General features: G+C 40.3%; 1 protein-coding gene across 1 annotated transcript in view; it reads left to right on the top strand.

Moving 5' to 3' along the window:
- Positions 1–9,953, top strand: part of LOC115263194 (SCY1-like protein 2) — a 447,209-nt gene extending 437,256 nt beyond the window's left edge. Inside the window, exon 23 of the mRNA XM_062852674.1 lies at positions 9,815–9,953. The gene's annotated coding sequence lies outside the window, so the exon portion shown is untranslated. The remainder of the gene's footprint in view (positions 1–9,814) is intronic.
- Positions 9,954–23,698: the final 13,745 nt, after the last annotated feature.

A 23,698-nucleotide genomic window follows, 5' to 3' on the forward strand; every position in this document is an offset into this window, starting at 1 on the left:
TATAACAGTTCAAAGTTGGCTATCGGATAAGTATGACTTTTTCTAAAATCTTTCTAACTTCATGTAGAATAGCCCGATCATTCCCAAATGTTGACCATTGATACACAACTAGTTGATCAACTTCCAGTAAAAATTTTAGATTTTTGATGCATTTTTGAAAAAAGTTATAATGGGAAGCATATTAAAATTAGACAAATTTACTAAAAAATCATAAAATAAATGAAATCGCTGTTACTTTTTTTTCTTATTAATAATTTCAAGTTTAGTCAAACTTTTTTCAAAGCTCATTATATGAGTCATGAACGCTCAAAATTTCATTACATTCGGTTCATTGAATCCGGAGATATAACAGTTGACTGTCGAATAGTTACGATTTTCTCCAGAATCTTTCTAACTTCATGTGGCATAGCCCGATCTTTCCCAAATTTTGACCATTGATACACAACTAGTTGATCAACTTCCAGTAAAAATTAGATTTTTCGATGCATTTTTCAAAAAGTTATACCTCTTTCACCATTTTTTGCAAAGTGAAATTTTTGCCTGTCCCGATCATTTTGTCTGTCCCCTGTAGGTATTACTGACTGTTTAAAGCCACAAAGATGCGCTTCACAAAAAAACGATTTTCAGTTTTACGTGAAATGCGCAGTACGTAAAAAAAATCTATGGTAATTAACGCTTTCCTGAACACATGGTGAAGCTCTAAGAAATAGTTTTCCTAGAATAGAAATTAAATTATAGCGTTTTTGGTAATATATTTATAGAGTTTTTGGTAATAACACACTAAAACCTCTTTTTATGCAGGTTATTTTTATGCACTTTTTTTATCTCATGCATTAAAAGAGGAAGTCTTATTCAGAAGCAATATTTTGCAAAAAAAAATGTAATAATGTCCAAAGGGGTTTCAAGGGGTACCAGGAGGGCGCAGTAGCGTTCCATAAAGCTCAAAGAGTTTCAGGGTGCTTCAGGGGTTTCCTAGGTATTATTAATGGTTTCATTCTTGGATAATACCTTGAATTTCTGCTGAATTCTTTGTAGAATCGTCATTGGAATTTCCCTCCGAATTTTCGCTGAGATTTTTCCAAGAATTCCTTGTGCGAATCCTCCAGGTGTTCATTATGGGATTCTTATAAAAGTTTTTTTTTCTAGGTTTCCACCATCAACTCTTTCTGAGAATCCGGCAAGATTACCTTCTAAAAATCCACCACAAATTTCTTCAGAAAAACCTCCTTCGGGAAGCCTTTCTGGAGGTGTGGAAATCATTCAATAGTTCCTTTTGGGATTATTCCAGGATACGTTTGTAGGAAGTCTTTAGGAGTTTCACGTGGAAATCTTCCGAAAGTTTTTCGTGGGATTTTTCTGGGGATTGTGTTTGAAGTTCCTGATGGGAATTTTCCTGGAGTTTATTTCTTCTCTCCCGGAGTTCCTTCTGGGAATCCCCTAAGATTTTTTCCGCAGAGGAAACCCCACAATGAGTTTCTGAATTAATCCAACAATGGTGTTTCAATGAAATCCCCAGAATAAGTTACTACGAGAATTCCCAGGCGGGGTTTCTTGAGGAATCTGCTGCAGAACATGACCCAGCCAACCACACATCGTAAATCATTGTGTGGAAAATATCGTATATTTTCATATACTTATACAATCAGAATTGTATAATATAATATAGAATATGTATATTTGTTGTCAATGATTGCATAAAATCACATTTCATGCCAAATTAAATTTCAATTGCGATTTTGTTTCATATAGTCGTCTCCGATCATAATAGGTGCGATATACTATCGCCAGGATCGCACAGAATCGGATAGAATCTTGAAAAAAAAAACATACATTCTTAGTGTCAAGCTGCAAGTTCGCTAGCATCGTATGTATGATTTCTTTGAATCGTGGAAATCGTCGCTTCACATCGTATATGAATCTGCCAAATCGAGCTTCCTACCTAAAGGTATGATCACAATCGGTGAAATCGTATACAACTATAAAAATGTTGTATATTGATCGTTTGCGTCACACTTGCGTCGTATACGAAGTGAACGAAATCGTAGAAATCGTATATTCATTTTTACAGTCGCATATGATTGTTACTGCACTTTTAATAGTCGAATCTTAATCTTGGAAATCGTAAATGGTTTTATTTACATATTTGTATAATGGAGATGAAGAAAAAATGGTTTTCATCACAAATTTGTATTTTTGTTGTTGTTGACACATTCCAACCATGGTAGCAATAATTTCAACCAAATATTTATATACAGCAGATGGCTTACAATAAGTGATGTATAGATTCCAACAACGATGTCAATTCCGGGCCTCTTGCACAGCACCACTTTTGGCGCCACTCAATGCACAACAACAACGTTCCCACCACAAGTCTCGCACCGTATCATGCTAATTTTTATTCGTTTCATGCCATTCACTTTGAACTCTCTATAGGCAATATAGCCAATAGAGATAACGCGCAGTTCTCAATCAAAGGACCTAAGTTCGAATCCCACTGAAAACCAATTTTTTTATTTGAAAATCATGAGTTGTATATTGGTACACTCAATCGTAATTAGATCATGCATAATCGTATATATAGACGAAGAAAATCGGCAAAATCGTAGACATTCTTGGAGAAATCGTAAATCATGTTGGATGGAATCGCTGTAATCGTATATATGTTCACCGTAAATATCGAAGCAAAACTCGATGCATGGATGGAGAAACCACATAATCCTGCCGTTGTAGCTGAGTATCAAGTTAGCTACATGAAAAAGGAGTGCAACAACGAACCGAACGCTATCGTCTCTCAGCCTATCAACGAAATACGTCAGTACTACTATCGTTTGGATCGCATGGAAAGATCCCAGGAGCTGATTATCAAAGAGATTCCGTATCGTCGTGATGAGGACCTGAATGAAATTTTCCGGGGCATAACGTACAGTCTCGGTATAGCTAGAACGAATTTTCCGGTGGTACATTTGAAGCGACTGTCAAAGGTTCCTCTTCGTATTGAGTCCACACCACCTATCATTTGCCAGTTCACGTCCCGTGGGTCAAGGGATGATTTTTTCCAAATGTATCTGAACAACCGATCCTAGACGTTGGACAACATTGGTTACGATAGTCAAAGGCGTATCTACATCAATGAGAACCTTTCACCACTCGTTAAGCGAATCCTGCTTGCTGCTATTAAGCTGCGATCAAAGAGACTGGTTTCGACGAGAAAGGGATCGGTTTACGTGAGGACTTGCTTGGGAAGCGAACCTGTGATCATCGATACCCTGGACCAGCTGTATGATCTCCAATCAAACCTATCCAAATAGTGCTCTCTTCTCCTTCATTTGCATCCATGGCTCCCCTCTTTTCTTCCAATGTTTCCAACCTCTCCTAAAAGTAATCAATTTGAGTTGTTAACCTTTCCTAGTTTTATCATTCTTTCTTCTACTATCTTCCTTTGATTCCATCCCTCAGTTAACCATGTTTTATCTCCATTCCTAAAAGTCAATGCAATGGGTTTAGGGCGGCTCCAATGATGACTGGAATTAGCTGATGTTTGTTGTTGCTGTTTGGCTGATGTTAATTGTTGCTGCTGTTGCTAGTGGGCCTTTAGATGCTGTTGAGAACATATGATTTTTTTTTTGTCTGAAAGCCACTAGACTGCCAACTTTGTAGTTAATTTAAAAGCGTTAATGATATTCATTAAGCTGCCGAGGTTCCTGGTTCATATTGATTCATGTTTGGTGGGTTTTGGGGAACGGTTTAGCTTCAATCCCTATTTCCGCTATAGAGATGACGGATAATGCTAACAACATCAACGTTTCTACGAATTCTTTGATACCTGGGGCCGTGCTGAGAGCTGCTCTTGATGCCGAATACTTGAATGTCTGTCATACTAATGTTCAAAGCTTGACAGCACGAAAACTTTCAAAGTTTGAGGAACTAAAAATGAATCTTTTAGAAAGCAAACTGGGCATTATCTGTATGACCGAAACATGGCTTGATGCGTCTATTGATAATAGGCTAATCAACATAGATGGCTTTAAATTTTTTAGAAATGATCGTAACGCCACGGAGGTGGCATTTGCGTATATGTGCGTAAAGATTTAGCCTGTCGTGCTATAGAAACATCTCAAAACGCTAATTTTGTTTCTGGTAACAACTTAACTGAGTATATGTGTCTAGAAGTTTCAAACGGACTTGAACCTTTTTTGCTAGCTGTTTACTACAATCCTCCTGACGTTGATTGCTCGGATACTTTGTTTCGACATTTTGAAGGGTATACAGTTAAATATGAATCTACATTCTTCTAAGGTGATTTCAATACTGATCTGCTTAAAGATAACAGCAGACAGAGGCGTTTCAAAGATATTATTTCGAGCATGGGTTATGTGTGTATAAATAACGAACCTACATTCTTTCATCAGTGGGGATGTTCTCTGCTAGATCTCTGTTTAACTGATTCTCAAAATAAAGTGATAAGACATGATCAAATTTCTTTGTCTGGTGTTTCACATCATGATATGCTATTTTATTCTTTAGAAATTGATTCAATTCGCAACAAAAGCATTATTCACTATTGTGACTACACTAACTTTGAAGCGTTTGCTTTGCCAGATGCATTTTATGCCATCAACTGGACTGAATACATGACACTTGAGGATCCGGATCTATTATTAGCATTCTTGAACAGTAATTTATTGCTCCCTCAAGATACACACACATACCTCTGAGATCGACAAAACCAAAACATAATCCATGGTTTAACGAAGACATTGGAAGAGCAATCATTTCTAGAGATATTGCATACAGAAATTGGTTAAGGGACAAATCGCCTACGAAACGGATAGAATATATGCGAATCCGCAATAAAGTTAATTTGTAAATAAGACAATCTAAAGAAAATTACGAAAACCGAATTTTGAATGTCAATTCTACAAGCAAACAGCTATGGCACAATGTTAAAAAATTAGGAGTATCAAAAGGAAAAGTGAATGAACATATTTGTGATGCATCAGCTGAGGACATTAATAACTACTTCTCGTTCAATTATAGCAATGACAATTCTCCATATCATTCTTACCCAACAAATTTCAACGGATTCACTTTTCGCGAACCTGAAAACTACGAAATAGTTAATGCAATATTTGATATTAAATATTTAAATCTAACGCTGTGGGACTTGATCTTATTTCCATTCAGTTTGTCAAAATTATTCTACCCCTCGCACTTCCTCTTTTTAAACACCTTTTCATCAAAATTTTTTCTACTTCTAAGTTTCCAAATGAATGGAAAAGGGTTAAAGTAATTCCAATTAAGAAAACATCTAATTCCTCTGATATTACAAATCTTAGACCTATTAGCCTGTTATGCTCGTTGTCAAAAGTTTTTGAAAAGGTTGTTAAAATTCAAATGTGTGAATTTATTGAGCGAATGAACTTGCTCAACTTGATAAGGATTCCGTAAAAATCATAGCACGATTACAACTTTGTTGAAAGTTCATGATGACATAGCTAGAGTAATAGATGAAAAAGGTGTTGCCATTTTACTACTAATTGATTTTGCTAAGGCTTTCGACCGTGTGTCCCATCGTAGGTTGCTTAATAAGTTATCTTCCACATATAATTTTTCCAACACTTCAGTAAATTTATTAAAATCATATCTAATAGGTCGCGTACAAACTGTTTGTCACGATGGCGTCTATTCAGCTTTTCAGGAAATAAAATCTAGTGTCCCACAAGGGTCAATTCTTGGACCTTTATTGTTTTCCATGTTCATCAACGATCTACCTGCAGTTTTAGATTATTGTTCTGTACATTTATTTGCAGATGATGTGCAAATTTACCTTTGTGGTCATAAACATCTCGATATGAACGATATGGCAAGGAAAATTAATAATGATCTACAAAACATTCTTGACTGGTCCAATAGAAATTTGTTGAGTATTAATCCTACTAAAACTAAAGCACTTTTAATTTGCAGATTAAGAGCACCTCCACAAACGCCTGATTTATTCCTTGGTGGAGAATTATTCAATTTTGTTGATCAGGCGTCGGATCTTGGTGTCATTATAGACTCTAGTCTCAGTTGGGATGCACGTATCAACTCACAATGTGGAAAGGTCTATGGTGCATTAAAACAATTGAATCGCTCAACTCGTCATTTGGACACTACTACCAAAATAAAATTATTTAGGGCGTTGGTTTTGCCTCATCTTACTTACTGTGATTTCATTTACAGCAATGCGTCAATAGCGTCTATTAACAAATTGAGGCTAGCACTTAATGCATCTATACGCTATGTTTTTAACCTCTCCAGATACTCACATGTGACTCATTTACAAAAAACACTATTGGGTTGTTCTTTTCTAAAATTCTATGAATACAGATCATGTTTACTTTTTCATAGACTCATTATCACTAAAACTCCTGGCTATCTCTATACCAAACTCACTCAATTGCGATTACCGCATAATATGAATTTCAGTATTCCTCAGCATTACTCATCCTACTATGGGCAGTCATTTTTCGTACGAAGCGTTGCAAGTTGGAATGCGTTACCCGTGAACATAAAATCCATAAATTCATCTGGGGGATTTAAGCGGGACCTTCTTCAGAGATTTGCCAACATGAATTGATTGAACCAAAAACATATTAAGGAACCTTCAGGAACAATTTAGTTAGTAGATTATAGATTTAAGTATTGAACATGTTACTTACTATGATTGAATTCACAATATGGCATCAAAAAAGACATTGTCTTACGTCATAAGATTGGATAGCAAATAAATAAAATAAACAGGCCATCTGCCATGGGATACGATGCCACTTAATGACGACATTCAAAAATTACATCCATCATTACGCTTTTTCGTACACTCAATACATTGAGTGTCACAGTTTTACAGACCTCTTCTCCTAAGCGATGTTTATTTTATTATTCTTCAATCACTTATTGCGGAGATTCCACCTATTTAGACTCCTGCGCGAAAATTAGTTGCGTGGGCCCACATATATAAAACCAGACTGCGTTCTGGTGAATATTTCACGCTGTGTTGTTAGGTACACATTTGGTGATAGTTTTGCATTGTAAACAAACCTTTATAACGCACCTACGCTGAAAATGAGCCTAATCATTTATTTACGTCGGAATCTAAAAATCTTCACAACGGGCAATAACCTAATTTACAGCTCTATTGTTCACTAGGGCACTGCGTGAACGGTTCCAATTGAAAGCTGTACTGCCCCCACTCACAAAACAGTCCCATATGAATAGGAAACCCAGCAAAGATGGGACTGTTATGCGAGTGGCGGCAGTGTACATTAGACTGGGTCAACAAAGTCGATTTTTCGGAACAAAGCTTTTTCGAATCATTGTAGCGTCCAAAGCAACTGTACAAAATTTGGGAGCGATTGGTTGCTTCCCCGTATTTCGTTTTGTGATTGAAATTTGTAAGGAATTTAGTATGGAAAAACGTGCTTTTTTGCATTTTTCTCATAAATTGACATTTTTCGTCTAAAACGATCTAACCAATGACGTTAAAGTATAGCCTAGGATATGCCGACAAACTTTGCCGAAGACCGCAAAGTGATCCGACACTTGTGAAAAAAGTTATAACGTACAGATTGCCCAGTGACGATTAACATTTAACATGTGAGGAATAACATCAATAATAAAATCGCAATTTTTGGCTCAAGTTACCAGGCGAATAACTTTTTTCACAAGCATCGGATCAGTTTGCGGTCTTCGGCAAAGTTTTTCAGCATATCCTAGACTATACTTTAACGTTATCAGTTACATGGTATTAGACAATAGAATTCAATTTATGAGTAAAATGCAAAAAAGTACGTTTTCCCATACTAACTTCCATACAAATTTCAATCGCAATGCGGATAAGGGGACGCAACCAATCGCTCCCAAATTTTGCACAGTTGTTTTGGACGCTAATATAGATTAAAAGCTTTGTTCCGGGTTGATACGATCAAATTTAGTGTTTCTCCATACAACGTTGACCCACCCTACTGTACATACACTTTGTACAGCGCCTAAACGTATTCTATTTCTAATTGTACTACATCGAACTGGAGGTCGTTGCGCTGTTTTCACTTTGTACCCTATCATGGTAGAATGATGAGCACGAGGATGTTGATGTGTGGCTGTTCCTGTTTCCAGTCGGATTGGGGGTCCATTATGAGTTGCCGTTCGCCGATGTCCAAGTGCCCGGGTTTATTTGAGCCATGGGCTCAGAAGAGAGTCAGTGTCAGCTGCCTTCAGGGGGAAAGAGCAACTGACGAAAGTGCCGGGGCTGGGTTCGAACCCATGACCATCTGCTTGTGAAGCAAACGTGTAGCCACTACGCCACGGGCCCCGGCAAACTAAGCGATGTTCGTCATATTTGAATAACCCTCAAGATGGATAGCGTAAGAATCGATAACCATGCGTCTCCATATGTTTCTTAATTTCCTTGGAATGGCTGATAATAAAATCACCAAAAACCATAACTTCAAGCTATGAAAACCGGAAGTTGCCCATTTTCATTGAGAAATCGTTTTGTGGAGCGGATCTGGTTGGATGGTGAGAACACTTGACTATCACGCCGAGGACCTGGGATCGAATCCCACTCCCGACAAACTCACAAAATGTGAGTTCTTCCTTCGGAAGGGAAGTAAAACGTGGGTCCCGAGATGAACTAGCCCAGGGCTAAAAATCTCGTTGATACAGATAAAAAAAATAAAAATAAAAAAAAGAAATTGAGAAATCGGAAGATTTTCTGCGGGTTTGCCTGCCTGGCTTCTACAAGGATGTTTTGTGCAAACCTATAGTAATGATCAAATCACGTTTAGGAATTAGTTTATGAGTTGGTCCATTTTACCCCACCTTGGCATTTTGGACTTGCTTTTACGAAATTGGAGAGTGAAATTGCCAAAAATCGATAAAAATCATTAGTTTGGCGAATGTTTCCACTATTGTAGTACCACGCAAATATTATTCAGTTTGTTACTGTTAAAACCTTGCATACTCTCCAAAAAAAAACTCATTTATCATTAAAAGCGAAGAGAGTAAAAGTAATGCATCACTTCACTGAAATGTGATATTTTTAACATATTACAACGGCAATTTTGAGAATATTACGAGACAAATTGGATTAAAATTAACGCAAAATTTTCACTTTATCATGAATGAATGAGCAATGCAAACTTGAAATTTTCCAGACTTTATGCCTTTGTGAGAGCCATGTTAGGATTCTCTGACGTTTCGCCATAAAAAGCGTTATCAAATGAATTATTCAATCCATCCCAAAGCTTCCATTGACTGTTTTCAATTTCAAGAAGGGGAAACAAGACACACACTATCCGTGATAAGTATGTACAAAAAAGTATATCAACAATAAATACACACCACATAAATTTAGTGTCACCTTGAATATTTCTAAATCCTATTGGTGTCGTCTCCCGCAAACTTATTCAGAAGACTAATCAGATATGTCTCTATAGATGGTGTTTTTGTAGCTAAAGAGATGTTTAAGATGATGCTACGCGTGGTGATTAATTATTCGGAATAAATCGAATCTTGTAAATAAATTTACACGTTCACACATCCACATACACTCTGAGAATATCAAAACAAAAAATCAAATGCCATCATTACTCATCCTTGTTCGCAATCGTGGCTTCAGCTTGACATTTGGCTTCCGCATTTTATTTATTCATGTGCATATCGTTTCCCTAGTTGTCCTCCACCAAGTGGAGTTTTGAATGCCATCTCATCGTTGTCGTCACCATCGTCACACGCCCATCACTGTCACTGTCTTTATATGCGTACTACTCCACAGCGTCAGTTTTACACAATGATGACCAAAGATAGATTCGGTGGCAGCCCGACGACGGCACCGTCTGCAACTGCAATCGTTAGCCTAGCAACAGTAACACCACCACTGCAATCACAAAGCATCACCATCAGCACCAATCATGCCTCCTCCGCAGTCTCAAACACGACCCAAGTTCCGACACTGGCCACCACAGCGGCGGCCATCACCTCTAATAGTAGTAATTGTAGTACCAGTATCAGCATCAACGCCGCCGTTGCCATCAACAGTACTAGTGGCACCACCAGCAGCACCATTCACCGACGGCAATCCACAAAACCACCTCCGGCGACACTACCGTTGTTGCCACCGACATCCGCCAACATTCCATCACCCTCCGCCAGTGTCGCCATGTCCAGTGGGCAGGCTGCTGCTCGGACACCGATCACTAATCCACCACCGGCCAAATCTCCCGCAACCGGAGCGGTGCCGGGCGATGGAAAGCGTTGAAAGCTGATAGATATCCGTTTCGGTTGTGGTCGGGTCAGACTAACACTGTGTGGTTCTCAATCCAGTTGGTGGCCACGGCTCACTTGAGGGTGAATTCCTTTGGAAATATCTCACATGCTCGATATACTATCAAATATTTCTTCCTTAGGACCTGTAGACTGGAGTCAGTGATCATTTTTAGCATATTTTATCATTTTTTTTCACATGACACGGTATTCCTTTTCTTACGTTATGATTCGACTGTATAATTTCTTGATTTTTAAGTTCCTTTCGCAGTCTAGGGGATCAAAACAGATTTTTACTGTCCGACGTTTTGGCCCTTTGTGTTTGGCCTTTTTCAAGGTTGGCACTGTTTACCATCCTTCATTCTTATCTTATAAACAGTGTAGTGCAGGTCGTTGGAAATGACCAGTGCCCCTTTTCTACTAATAATTGTATTAATGTTTAAAACTAAATACAGGAAGCTCCAAATGCACAAAACGTCAAGAGATAAGAACGAAGAAGGTAAACAGTTCCAACCTTGAAAAAGGTCGAATACAAAGTGCCGAAACGTTGGGGAGAACTAAACTATCCGTTATCATCTAGAGTACAAAAGCCAGTAAAAAACAAGAAACTTTATTCTAGTCTCATATTGTTTAAGGACATTATATGACGAAGCCACACCTCAAATTTTCAAGAGCACGAGCTGAATGAACCAAACAACGGATTGCGCTGAAAAGTTGATCGATTGGTCACACCCCGGTGGTGACCAATCGATCAACTTTTCAGCGTAATCCGTTGTTTGGTTCATTCAGCTCGTGCTCTTGAAAATTTGAGGTGTGGCTTCGTCATAAATTCACCTTAAGAAAATAATAGGATCTCATGAGTACTGATTACAATTGACGAAATTTCTTTTAAACACTGCTAAAATTATATACCTAAGTAAAGCTTATGAACCATTTGAAGTCATCGAAAGAGATTTCTGCCCCAAAATGGGCTGCAATTACTGCAGGATTGAGAACCAACACGGTACACAAAAACTTGCACATAGATCTACACAATTGAAATCCAATGCTTCCAAAGTTTTCCATCTTGGTTGGAATCGTCCATAGTTGTGTCTGCTAATTGTTTTTCACATTCCTACGACTGTCCTTATCCTGTCCCCACGGGCACTGCCTGAAGCGTGCAAAACACGGTGAGGAATGTAATGCAATACGTTCCCGCTGCCGAAAAACATCCAATTTCGCATTCTACGAAACAATTGTACAGCCACGAAAATATATACCTACCTACGGGCCGTAATGATAAACACAAACAGAGGGAAAATCATTCCGGGAAGTTTATATTTTTAATCAACGGTCACACTATAAACAAAACAGATGGTCGGTGTTCAATGTTGACCCAGAGTGGAATATTTTAATTATAGATATCAATATTTAAACTAGGTTAAAGGCTAAACCACACGCGACCCAGGGCCGGTTCCCGGGAGAGGTATAAATGATATCTCGTCTGTACCAAACAGCAGAATCCAGTTCCGTGTGAAAGCCAATCAAAGCTGCGAAGAGTGCAAATAATGCAAACGACCCGTACTACCAGAATCAGTTTATAAATCAAAAATAAAATAAAAATATTCACTAAAAACGAGCCGAAAATATCAGTATGTGTTCGTTAGGATGATTCTGACATCACGCGGGACGTGACACGGTCGTAATTATTCATCAATCAAATCTGTAGGGGTGTGAATGTGATTTGGTAAAAGAATGAAATGCAAAATAATGTTCTATTGATTGATTGATTTGTCTTTATTAGAGAGACTTTCAGCCCTTGGCTGGTTCGTCTCTAATAATGTTCTAGTTACACAAAAACAAAACTAAATATTTTAGTTCCAAAAACAGGACTTAATGGGGTTGTGAAGAAATGGACATATTTGCTGAAACTGAATAGAAACTGGAAATTGGAAAAAAAAAAAAAAAAAAAAAAAAAAAAAAAAAAAAAAAAAAAAAAAAAAAAAAAAAAACTTGACAAAACGCCAAATATGTGTTAAAAACAAGACAAAACTAAAAACATTTGATGAAGTTAATCTGCTTAAATGTGGTTGATCTATGATCCATCATAGATTACTTTATGTTCAATTGTATGAAGTAAACAACAATAAACCTTAAAATGCGATTTCCGAAACAGAATCAGCAGAGAGCGGACCTGGTGTAATGGAAAGGTCTCGAAATGAAATACCCCCGAGTTAATAAGCTCGTTAATAAAAAAAAAAAAAGCATAATCAGCAGCATGAACATGAGCAAAGACCATAGAAGGTCGTTCAATCAATAGTAGGAACTCGTGAATGTCCACAGTAAACGAAATTGCACAGAGAACAGTAAATGGGGTCAGAACTCTAAGACAAGATGACAGCAATCTCTGCCTCCCTACTTGACATCACAACAAGTTGGGAGTTATTTGTGTTTGGGCCACAAGTTTGATCAATGTTTAGGCAGCAACGATAATCAGGAATGAACTCACCAAATCATGCGAATACTAGTATGCACCCAAACAACACACATGTCACAGAAGAGTCACGACAGCGCAGATTTTGGTTGCGCAGAAATCACTGTGACTGTTTTCTAGCAAGTAAGTACTTATGTATCTGAAGGCGTATTGATTTTTCGCGGACACTTTTTTTTTTTACCTTTATTTATGTTGATTTTAAATCAATGCTAATCCTACATTATTTTCGCCGAGATCTAGCAACGATATAGCCCTAAAACATAGTAAATAGCGCTAACTGATGACTGATTATTCACCCGATAAAAAAAAAAAAACTACGTGATACACTACAACTGTCAGGGAAGAAACATACCTATTATGAAAACCGAAGATAACTTTGGAAGTCAACCACCACCAGCTTTTTCTCATTTCGAACGGTAAAATTCAAAACAATGAGGAATGTTCCACTGCACGAATTTATGCTGGCCTGCTTACTCTCACAGAAAATTTGACGTTTGAGCGGTGCCGACACCGCTCAAACGTCGAATTTCGTGTGGAAGTAAGTAGACCAGTATAAATTCGTGCAGTTATCCATAGAGAAACGCGTGAAAAATGTTTTTTTGCAATTTCTCATCGTAATAGGCTGTTTTACCTCACGCAAATCTGACAGGAAAAGGCCTACTTTCCCACACCAAATTAACAGTGCTGTAATGGTTCATTACAGCACTGATTTGCGTTGCGTAATGAACCATTACAGCACTGTTTTCAGTTTTGATCAACTTCTTGATGCTTTCTGGACGCAGTTTTGAAAAATTGTGACAACTGCACAGTATATCTGGCTATGATCAGATTTTTCGTACATCAAGGTCAAGGAATAATCGCATCCAAAAGTCATCATTATCGCCATCATCAGCAGCCCCTCCGTCAACAAAGAGGACGGCGGCGACGGGTGCGAAGGCAGGCGCGACGGACAGCTTTACCATCTGCCTGCCTGATAAATATCTACCTGCTCCGGTCAGATAAGTATCACTCTTTCGATACACTCTTTTGTCTGCCCAATTTGTTTTGATCGCTTTTGTCTATTGTATCCCCAGTCCACATTCGACCACGTGCTTTTTTTGACATCCATTGCAGTGGTTCCCAAACTACTGTATACGGGTAAGGGTGTACAAACTGTAAATAACAGAACATTTTTTTTTGTTTTTTTTTTATTAGCTATTTTTTCTTTTTTTTTTCAATACCATTTTTTTGCATCCTACAGGGTGCGCTAAAATAATCATAAGAATTGAATTCGTATATTATTAGTACAAGTTTTTTTTTTTTTTTTTGCTTTATTAACATTGTTTGGTTTACAAACCAAACAGTTGTCGTCCTAAGGAAGAAAGTGCACTGTAAATACTTTAAGGTTTTTTCTCTTCCTCTTTGCACTTTTGAGTTATTTTTCATAAATTTGTTTCCACATGGAAGATTCGATTGGAGGCGAAACGCCTCCTAATGATATCATTGCTCGTACGCGGTTTTATCAGCCATCTTCGCCTGGACCTTGGGTTGTCTATTTCCGGCGCAAATGCAAACCATTGAATATGCTTTCGATTTCTCGAGAGCTGACGCGTAAGTATCCTGGGACCGTTGTTCACCAAGTGAAAGCATCCAAGCTGCGTGTTACCGCACCTAGCTACAAAGCAGCAAATGAAATTGCTCAACACGAAGCGTTTACTGTTGAATACGCGGTCTATGTGCCAGCACGAGAAGTGGAGGTGGAGGGGAAGATCCTCGACGAAATGCTGACATGTGAGGACATCAAGACCGGCTTTGGCCGATTCAAAAATAGGTCAATTCCTGATGTGGCTATCCTAGACTGTAAACGCTTATCTAAGGTTTCCATGGAAGGAAATAAAAAGGTGTACTCGCCTTCAGCGTTTTTTCGAGTGACTTTTCCAGGTTCCGTCCTCCCGGAATTTGTTGTAATTGATGGTGGTTTTTACCCAGTGCATCTTTTTAGGCCGAAGGTTTTTAATTGTACCAAATGCAAGCAGTTTGGTCACAGTGATAGCTTTTGCGACAACAAGCCCCGTTGTGGCAAATGCAACCAAGCTCATTTGGAGGACTCTTGCACACAGGAAGCGGAAAAATGTAGCTACTGTGACGGAGATCCACACGACTTGCAAGTCTGCCCGGCTTACAAAAGACGCATTCGAAATGAGAGTCGCTCTATCATAAAGCGCTCCAAACAGACATATGCGGAGATGGTGAAATCTTTTAAAACACCAGATTCCGTGTCTGAATCAGCTGTCCCAGTTGAAAATCCCTATCAGGAGTTGTCTTCCGATGATCAGGACGATGGCGAAACTGATGAGGGTGGATCTCTTTCGGAGGTACACGCACCTGGAAAAAGGAAGTCATCATCTTCCCCGGGATTGCGCCGAAAGGTCTTTTTAAAGTCTTCCCTCAAAAGTTTGCCTAATGTTAAAGGAGACGGGATAAACTTAAAAACTCCGAAGAATCAGGTTCCTCTAGCTTCAGATCCATGTTGTAGCAAGAACCTGTCACCCCCGTCTCCGCCTGTTAAATACACTTCAAAGAGAAATAATCGACAAGGTAGCAAGAAAAAAGCTACCAAAGTTCCTCGCAGTTCAAGCAAGCCTCCTAGACCCAAGCGAGGACTGTTTACTTTTAGGGTTCTCGTGGATCGCTTATATAATGCCCTCAGCCTTCCAGAAACATTTAGAGGCATTATTGATATGTTTATACCTACAGTAGAAGAATATCTTCGGAATCTGACACAATCATGGCCCCTCCTTGCTGCGATCATATCTTTCGATGGATAATTCATCAAGTGAGGTACAAGATATGATCACTGTGCTACAGTGGAACTGTCATAGTCTAAAACCTAAATTAGACCTGTTTAAGTTTTTGATTCACAACTCTGATTGTGATATATTTGCCCTTTGTGAAACATGGCTTTCTTCTGAAGATGAACTCAACTTCCACGATTTTAACATTATACGCCAGGATAGAGATGACCATTATGGGGGAGTTCTTTTGGGGATCAAAAAGACTTACTCATTTTATAGAATTCCAATCGCGACTCATCCTGGCGTAGAAATCGTCGCTTGCCAAATAAACGTAAAGGGTAAAGAACTTTGCGTAGCTTCCGTTTACATTCCTCCAAGAATTTCAATTAACCGCCGTCATCTTTGGAATGCGGTTTCTGCACTATCACATCCAGTTTTAATTCTGGGTGATATGAACGCGCATGGTACAGGGTGGGGCGAACCATATGACGATAATAGAGCGGCCATTTTCTATGATTTGTGCGACGATTTCAATTTGAACATTTTAAATACAGGTGAAGTGACACGTATTGCATCTGACGGCAAAGAAAGTCGTCTCGACCTATCACTGGGGTCAAGTTCACTATCATTCGATTGCTCGTGGAAGGTAATCGAGGATCCTCATGGTAGTGATCACTTACCCATTATAACCACCATAAAGCATAATAGTGAAAGGTCAGACCATCCAATTCAGGTTCCTTTTGACCTCAAAAGGAATATCGATTGGCAAAAGTATGCAGAAGCGGTATCTTTTGGCATCGAATCATTCAATCCCCTCCCACCTTTGGATGAGTATCGATTCCTGTCTGAACTGATATATAAGAGTGCATTAGAATCACAAAAACGACGTGTTCCAAGTGCAACCTTCAAAAGAAGACCAGCCACACTAGGCTGGGACGATGATTGCACCCAGTTGTATCTTAAAAAATCTGATGCCTTCAAAACTTTTCGTAGGCACGGTACCTCAGATCTTTATCAAGAGTACGCAAAGCTCGAAAGACAGCTGAGAAACCTGCTGAAAGCGAAGAAGCGTAGTTATTGGCGACACTTCATTGAGGGTCTCTCAAGAGAAACTTCAATGACAACGCTTTGGAGAGTGGCTCGCAACATGCGAAACCGCTCTTCTTCTAATGAGAGTGACGAATACTCCAACCGTTGGATATTCAGCTTCGCGAAAAAGGTCTGCCCAGACTCAGTCCCAGCACAACCGATTTCTTGGGAAACATCCCCAAGAGACGGTTCTCTGGACAGACCCTTCACTATGCTGGAACTTTCTATGGCTCTTCTTTCATCAAACAATTCCGCTCCGGGAAGCGATATGATCAAGTTCAATCTTCTAAAGAATCTCCCAGATATCGCGAAAAGACGATTACTGGACCTGTTCAACTCATTCATGGAGAACAACATCGTTCCGCATGAATGGAGACAGGTCAAAGTAATAGCTATTCAAAAGCCTGGTAAACCAGCGTCTGATCATAATTCATACCGCCCAATTGCTATGTTATCATGTTTAAGGAAATTGTTGGAAAAAATGATCCTATCACGACTCGATCATTGGGTCGAATCGAATAACTTGCTTTCAAATACACAGTTCGGGTTTCGCAAGGGCAAAGGAACAAACGATTGTCTAGCGTTGCTTTCAACAGATATTCAACTGGCCTTTGCGGAAAAGGAGCAACTGGCTTCAGTTTTCTTGGATATTAAGGGCGCCTTTGATTCAGTTTCCATAGGAATATTGTCAGAAAAACTGCGCAATAGTGGACTTCCAGGAATTTTGAATAATTTCTTGTATAATTTGTTGTCAGAAAAACATATGAGTTTCAATCTCGGACAACTGACAACTTCCAGAATTAGTTACATGGGCCTACCCCAAGGCTCATGTTTAAGTCCCTTGCTTTATAATTTTTACGTGAAAGACATTGATAGTTGCTTGGAAGGACAATGCACGCTAAAACAACTTGCAGATGATGCTGTGGTTTCTCTAAAAGGCCCACATGCAGAAATGTTGCAAAGACCATTGCAAAATTCTCTAAATAATCTGTCAATCTGGGCAAGAGATTTAGGGATCGAGTTTGCTCCGCAAAAAACTCAATTGGTTGTGTTTTCTAGAAAGCGGAACCCAGCCCAACTGAAACTCAATCTTTTGGGAATAGAAATCGACCAGTCTTTGACTTCGAAATACCTTGGGGTCTGGTTTGATTCAAAAGGCACTTGGGGTACCCAAATCAAGTATTTGGTGCAAAAATGTTAACAAAGGATCAATTTTCTACGCACAATTACCGGAACATGGTGGGGTGCTCACCCGGAAGACCTCATAAAACTTTACAAAACGACTATTCTCTCTGTTATTGAGTATGGCTCTTTCTGCTTCCACTCAGCAGCAAACTGCCACCTAATAAAGTTGGAACGAATTCAATACCGTTGTTTGCGTATTGCTCTCGGCTGTATGCACTCAACGCATAATGCGAGCCTTGAGGTCCTGGCAGGGGTGAAACCTCTCCAGAACCGATTCTGGGAGCTCTCGCTAAGGTTACTTATCAAGTGTGGAGTGAGCAACACACTTGTCATTGAAAACTTCGAAGAAATGCTCAGTCTGAACACTCAATCAAAATTCATGAGAATCTATCTGTTCTACATGTCATCTGACATAAGCCTACCAAGTTATAATCCTCCCCGTGTACACTTCACTAATGACAGTACCTCTGTTAAATACGATCTGTCCATGAAACAAGCTATTCATGGAATACCAGATCAACTTCGATGTATATCTATTCCTCGCATTTTTAACGAAAAGTACCAAAATGTCAATTCCTGTAAGAGATTCTTCACTGATGGGTCTCGCATAAATGGATCCACTGGTTTCGGTGTCTTCAATGAAAATTTCACCGCCTTCCGCAAACTTCAGGAACCTTGTTCGGTTTATGTTGCTGAGCTGGCAGCAATCAATTTCGCTTTGGGGATGATTTCAAACATGCCCGTAGACCATTTCTTCATCTTCTCGGATAGCCTTAGTTCGATTGAGGCACTCCGGTCGATGAAACCTGTAAAACATCCATCTTACTTTCTTACAAAAATAAGGGAGCAGATGGGTGCACTGGTCGAAAGATCATACAAGATTACCTTTGTATGGGTCCCCTCACATTGCTCAATTTATGGCAATGAGAAGGCGGACTCTCTCGCAAAGGTGGGCGCACAGGAAGGTGAGATCTATGATAGAATAATTTCACATGATGAATTTTTCCATTTTGTTCGCCAGAGTTCTCTTCAAAGTTGGCAAAATGATTGGCGAGATGGCCAGCTGGGACGGTGGTTACATTCCATTATTCCTAATGTTTCTTTGCGAGTGTGGTGGTATGGTCTGGATGTAAGTCGCAATTTCATTCGCGTGATGTCAAGACTTATGTCCAACCATTACTCGCTAGACGCGCATTTACACAGGATTAACCTCGCGTTGAGCAATGTTTGTACTAAGTGCGGTTCTGGTTATGATGACATCGACCACGTAGTTTGGCAATGCCCGGATAATGACGCCTCCAGAGCGCTACTTTTGAATACCCTTGAGGCCCGAGGTAGACAACCCTTTGTTCTTGTGAGAGATGTGTTGGGGACCCGCGATGTCACATACATGGGATGTATTTTCGACTTTCTTCGCTCTGCTGGTATAAAAGTTTAATTTGCTTGTGTTTTCTTCTCCAGTTTTTTTTTCTCTGTTTTGTCCTCTTTGTGTTACCAAGCTGCTCCTGGCCATCCGGAAGACCAAGTCCCACAACAAGTTGGTACCAACACCACAAGGCACCGAATACGCCAGCAAGATGCGATTCACCCCCGGATGAGCAGCAGTGAAACCTTTGGCCCAATCCTTACCCTGTCCATCCCTCAAAATGTGACCTTCTAACCTCGAGCTGCCACGAGTACCCTGGCTTCCACCCATTACTAACAGATATCATTAAAAAGTTATTACTCTGTATAATGTATACTATTAAGTACAAAGAAAGATCCTCGGCTCCGTAAAGCGTTATACGCGATTGAGCCCCAAATAAACGAACTAGATAAAAAAAAAAAAAATGATCAGATTTTCTCGAACATGATTATGAGCATCAGTATACAGTTTGATGAAAAAGTTTTGTAAAAACTATCCTTAAGCGGTAATTTATGAACTTGCAAAAAATGTAGTACGCAACTCGGTGCAGAACTCGATTTTTACAGCACTCGTCGTAATTATCCAACTCGGCAAGCCTCGTTGGATAAATGTACGACTCGTGCTGTAAAAATCGTCATTCTGCACCTTGTTGCGTAAACTACTATTTTGCAACTTCTCATCGTAATAGGCCATTTTACCTCACGCAAATCTGACAGGAACAGGAAAAGGCCTACTTTCCCACACCAAATTAACAGTGCTGTAATGGTTCATTACAGCACTGATTTGCGTTGCGTAATGAACCATTACAGCACTGTTATCAGTTTTGATCAACTTATTGATGCTTTCTGGACGCAGCTTTGAAAAATTGTGACAACTGCACAGTATAACCTGCTATGTTCAGACTTCCTTAATCATGGCTATGAACATCAGTGCGCAGTCTGACGAAAAAGTTTAGTTAAGTTTAGTCAAGTGGTAATTTATGAAGGTGCAAAAAACGTTGTACGCAACTCGGTGCAGAACTCGATTTTACAGCACTCGTCGTAATTATCCAACTCGGCAAGCCTCGTTGGATAAATGTACAACTCGTGCTGTGAAAATCTTCATTCTGCACCTTGTTGCGTAAACTACTATTGTCAACGCAATCACTCGTTCGCACAGACTGCTACGATCCTCATTAGAATCCTTCAACCTAGGATCCCAAGTCGCATTATAAGTGTTGCTGTGCTCTATATTTTCATGACCAATTTTAATAAACTTCCAATAAAACTGATTCGTACCTACATCAAATGTTTGTCAGTAAGGCTTCCTTATTGAAATGGAGGTTGCGAATGTTAGCATAAACGTTTGTTTTTTTTAAGAACTTATTAAGAAATTGAAATTTAATTCAGGGATTCATCCAGGAGGATTCAAGGATGCCTCCTAGAGATCCATCAGTGATTCATCCAGAAGATTTTTTAGCGATTCCCATAAGTAATCCTTCAGAGATTAGTCTGGGAGTTCCGTTAGAGATTCCTTCTGATGTTGTTTCAGGAATTCCTGTAGGGTTTTTTAGATATAAGTCCAGGAGCTTCAGAGATTCATCCAGGAGTTCCTTCAGAAATTCCTCTAGAATTGCAATCAAAGATTTCTCCTGGCATTCCTTTAGGGATTTTCATAGGAATTCCGGTAGGGAACACTTCAAAGGTTCATACAGGATTTCCTTCTGCGATCCCTCCTGGCATTTCTTCAAGGATCCATGCTGGAATTCGTTCAGGGGATGATTTCTGCAGGCAGTTGTCCAAGAATTCCTCCAAGATTTCTTTCAGAAAGTTGTACTGGAGTTCCTTCTGTGGTCCCTCCTGACATGTCTTCAAAGATCCCTCGTGCAATTCTTTCGGGGATTTTTCTTAGAATTCCTTTGGGATGCCTCATGGAGATTTTTCAAAGATTTTTTAAGCACATATTTAATGGATTTCTCTAGGAGTATCTTCAAGTATTCCTACAGAAGATCCTCCAAAGATGAATCCAGGAGTTCCTTTGAGGATTGCAGCAGTATAGTAGTTCTTTCATGGATTGCTCCAGAAGTTCCTTCAGTGATAACTTCTGGATTCCTCCAGAGATTCCCCAGTAGTACCCTCCTAGTGTTTCATCGGGAGTTTCTTCAGAAGTTCCCTCGGCTATTCCAACAGTAGTTCCCTTAAGTATTGTTCCAGATATTCCTTCAGATATGGAATGCCTCCTGTAGACCCATCAGGAACCTCTTTCAAAAAACTCTACAGGAGTTTCTACAGGGATTAGTTCAGCAGTTCCTTAAAAAAAATCCACCAAGAATTTCAGGGATACATGCAAATGTTCTTTTAGAGATTCTTTAAGGAGTCTCCAAGAATACCTACAGGAGAATTCAGGGAGTCTCCCAAAAGTTTCTTCAGGTATTCCTTCAAAAGTACATTCAGGAATTACTCCAAGAGTTCCTCCAAGAATTTTCCAGGAGTTCCTAAAGCGAATTCTCGAGAAGGGACTCTTTCTGGAGTTCTTCCAGAGATCGCTCCTGGAGTACCATGGATTCACGGTTGCCTCCAGTTTATCAGAGAATTCTCCAGAAATTCCTTCTGGAATTCACACAGGAGTTGCTTCAGAGGATCTTCTAGTAGTTCCTTCAAGAATTTCATCAGGACTATAACAAGGCATATCTCTAAGATTTCCTTGAAGGATCTCTCATGGAGTTCCTACAGGAATTGTGTTCCTCCAGAATTTTGTTCAGGGAATCCTCCAGGAATACCTTCTGGAATTCCTCTAGGAATATTGTCGCGGATGCCACTTGAAAATCTTTCGAGGATTCCTCCTGGAATTCCTTCGGTTTTTCTTTCTAAAATTCCTTCAGGACGAAAGCAAGTTCATTTTTATGGTGACTTCAATAAACCTGCTAGCCTACTTCATTGCCATTATAAAACCTTCAAACTTTGACATCCAAAATAGATAGTCATTATTGTGACAGTTGGGGGTGGAAGCTCAGGTAAAATATTATCTCCTGGGCGCCCATTAAAAACACCACCCCCGGCGAAGACTGGCGCTCGAGCCTAGCTATTTAGCACTGTAGTTGGAGGAAATGCCAATGCAGAACCCGTAGCTTCCGGGAAGGTAAGCCCAGCTCCCTGGGTTAGTGGGTTGGTGTCAGGCCCTGCGAGCCAGCCGTAAAAAAGACTAGCACCGGAAAATCAACAAGAGAAGAATGCGAACCGATACCAATGGCGACGACCACAGCGACGAAAAGGGACTTGCGATTGGAAGCTCGGTACGTGGAACTGCAGACCTATCGTGGCGCTAATATCGACTCCGATCACTACCTGGTGATGGTTAAACTGCGCCCAAAACTCTCCGTTATTAACAACGTACATTACCGGCGGCCGCCCCGGTACGATCTAGAGCGACTGAAGCAACCGAATGTCGCCACCGCATACGCGCAGAATCTCGAGGCAGCGTTGCCGGACGAGGGTGTGCTCGATGTGGCCCCTCTAGAGGACTGCTGGAGTACAATCAAAGCAGCCATCAACAACGCAGCTGAGAGCACTATCGGGTACGTAGAACGGAGTCGACGAAACGATTGGTTCGACGAGGAGTGCAGAGCGGTTCTGGAGGAGAAGGATGCAGCGCGGGCGGTAATGCTGCAGCATGGAACCCGACAGAACGTGGAGCGATACAGACAGAAGCGGAAGCAGCAGACCCGTCTCTTCCGGGAGAAAAAGCGCCGCCTGGAAAAAGCGGAGTGCGAGGAAATGGAACTGCTGTGCCGTTCACAGGAAACACGCAAGTTCTACCAGAAGCTCAACGCATCCCGCAAAGGCTACGTGCCGCAAGCCGAAATCTGCAGGGATAAGGACGGGAGCCTCCTGACGGACAAACGTGAGGTGATCGAAAGGTGGAAGCAGCACTTCAACGAGCACCTGAATGGCGAAGAGAATGTAGGCACGGAGGACCAAGGCAGCGGAGGAAATGACTATGTTGGTGCAGCAGAGGACGGGAACGAACCAACTCCCACGCTTAGGGAAGTTAAGGATGCCATCCACCAGCTCAAAAACAACAAAGCGGCTGGTAAGGACGGTATCACAGCGGAACTCATCAAGATGGGCCCGGAAAAGTTGGCCACCTGTCTGCACCAGTTAGTAGTCAAGATCTGGGAAACCGAACAGCTACCGGAGGAGTGGAAGGAAGGGATAATCTGTCCCATCCACAAGAAAGGCGACAAGTTAATGTGTGAGAACTTTCGAGCGATCACCATTTTGAATGCCGCCTACAAAGTGCTATCCCAGATCATCTTCCGTCGTCTTTCACCTAAAGTAAATGAGTTCGTGGGAAGTTACCAAGCCGGTTTCATCGACGGCCGGTCGACAACGGACCAGATCTTCACCGTACGGCAAATCCTCCAGAAATGCCGTGAATACCAGGTCCCAACGCATCACCTGTTCATCGACTTCAAAGCGGCATACGACAGTA

The sequence above is a fragment of the Aedes albopictus genome, chromosome 2, assembly GCF_035046485.1.
Source record: "Aedes albopictus strain Foshan chromosome 2, AalbF5, whole genome shotgun sequence".
In the NCBI taxonomy this organism is placed as follows: domain Eukaryota; kingdom Metazoa; phylum Arthropoda; class Insecta; order Diptera; family Culicidae; genus Aedes; species Aedes albopictus.